The sequence below is a fragment of the Athene cunicularia genome, assembly GCF_003259725.1.
Source record: "Athene cunicularia isolate RWA chromosome 3 unlocalized genomic scaffold, athCun1 chr3_part1, whole genome shotgun sequence".
In the NCBI taxonomy this organism is placed as follows: domain Eukaryota; kingdom Metazoa; phylum Chordata; class Aves; order Strigiformes; family Strigidae; genus Athene; species Athene cunicularia.
This window is the reverse complement of record NW_020799097.1, coordinates 75361110-75363325: the sequence shown is the minus strand read 5'-3', so window position 1 is coordinate 75363325 and position 2216 is coordinate 75361110.

Genomic DNA, 2216 nt, shown 5'->3' with positions numbered 1-2216 from the left:
GGGGTGGGGGGTGAAGGTCTTTGTATCTAGAATCTGCTGGGTGCTAATTTGACATGGCAATGAGATGAAAGTTGGATTCATGCTAGTTTCAACATCAGAGGATTGGAATGCAGCCTACTTAGCATAGAAGTCAAACAATTCACTGGCAATAGATTGCTTTCCACTTCTAGATCTGCTAAATAAATAGAAAACTAATTAACAGTGTAGTATGGCAGATGTAGCAGGTTTGAATTTCATTAGAGCACTGGCTAAGAACTGAAAGAATGGAGAAGTTGTTATATGTCCTAGTGTCTAATGAATCTTTCATACTGCCTTTTCTGTGGGACAGACAAGATACTATTTATGTGCCCTCTGTGTAAGAATTTACTTATACGTTTCTACTCAAAATAAGAATAAAGTGTAAGCCCTTGAAATTATTGCAAGTATTCTTTTCATTTTCCATAAAATTATTTTGGTTTTGAAACAGCAGGATTGTGTTCCTTTACATTGTGCATTTCTGTTCAGCTATTTAAGGCTTATTAAATGTTTTTCACAGGGCATTTTTATGTTTCATTATCTATATTTCTTTCTCCCTGATGAAAAGTGATAATAGGCTGTATTTCCTGTAGTAGTTAAGAACAGGGATCACACAAAGGAATATCTATACTCACATTCTGGAAAAAAAAAAAAAAAAAAAAAAAAACATATTAAACTGAATTTCCTATATCCAGAATTGCATAACCAGATTTGGCAGTATTAATTAACAATAAAAGTAGTGTTTTGCCCCATAAGAATCAATAAGATAATTATGTTACTTAGGAAATGGTAGTCATATGATTTTGCTTTCAGTGCATAATGAATAACATTAAGTTCTGTGCAACAAAAAGGTTTTACAAACCAAACCAAGCCCTAGGACCTGTCTGAAATTCTTCCAGGAAAGCCTGATTGGGGCCCTGTAGCAACTACCTGATTTTACTAACTCCAACGGGTATGTATATATGCTTGCAAATACATACTCATTTAATCAAGAAGTACATCAATTCTTAAACTGTATACTCCCAGGAGGTAGTTTTGGCTGGCAGGAAATACCAGGACCATTTCTGTATTTTAATATTTGGACCTTGGAACATTTTTGTCACACTCCACATAGCTTCATTCCTAGGCAAAAAAGAATTAAATGTCTTTCAAGTGGCCATTATAAAGCTAAGTACTGTACATAAATATGCATGAGAGGTCATTATTGCCAAGAGATGTGCTTAAAAGGTTCAAGTGTCTCTTACTAAGATTTTCCTACTTGCTCTATGGCAGTAGAGCAAGTACTTCAAAGGTGTAGTTGCAGCTCCAGAAAACGATTTCTATTTTTTGGCTTCTACCTCTTCTGTTTCCTGTGGGGTCTCCCAGTGACCAACTATAATCTCGCAGGTATCCCCAACAAGTGGGCTGCTAAGCCTGTATACTGGAAACCATCCCGGAAAGTACTGCCTTAGGGATTATCTGTAACGGGGCCCTAGCTGGGATCTCTGTCAGTCCCTGAGAAACAGCAACCACCATTAGAAGACCAACTGTGCTCCACAGCCTTTGCTTTCAGTCTCAGCAGCAGCCTACTGCAGAGTCAAGTAGATGTCTGGGATCCTCCTTTCTACAGCATGCTGCTCCCAGCCAGCTGCGCCTTATGGTCCCTGGTCAGACGTGTCCATGAAACAGCTGCCCTGCCCCAGGCCTCTCTGCTGCACCGTAGGCAGGGAGGGAGGGTGGCAACACAGCAGCGTGGCCCGCTGGTACACCACCAGCTGGCCAAGAACAATGGGAAAGTGCGGTGCAACGAGCAAGGCGATGAAATTGAAAGAGCAGTCGTGGGTGTGATAGCAGGGCTGAGGAATGCAAACATACGCTCCTGGTAACTTTGGTTTTCAGTCTATTCTTTGACAAAGGAAAGACCCAGAAAAGATCAGGCAAGCAGTATATTTAGACACAAGTCTATAGCCTGCTGGGTTTTTTCCAGCAACACTAAGCAGTTACATCGCCCAGTGATTACTGTGAGAGCTGCATACAGTTAGCGGCTCTCCTGGGGAAGACTCCTATCCAACCTTATTTTCAGCGGTTCTGTTGTGCACAGAGTACCTACAGTGACAGAGGCTGCACTTGTCAGATGCCACATTTACTGTGTATTTCCCCGGCGCTTTTTTTCTTTCCACTGTTCTGCCAGTGGGGATTTTGGCACTCTCACGTGTACGTTA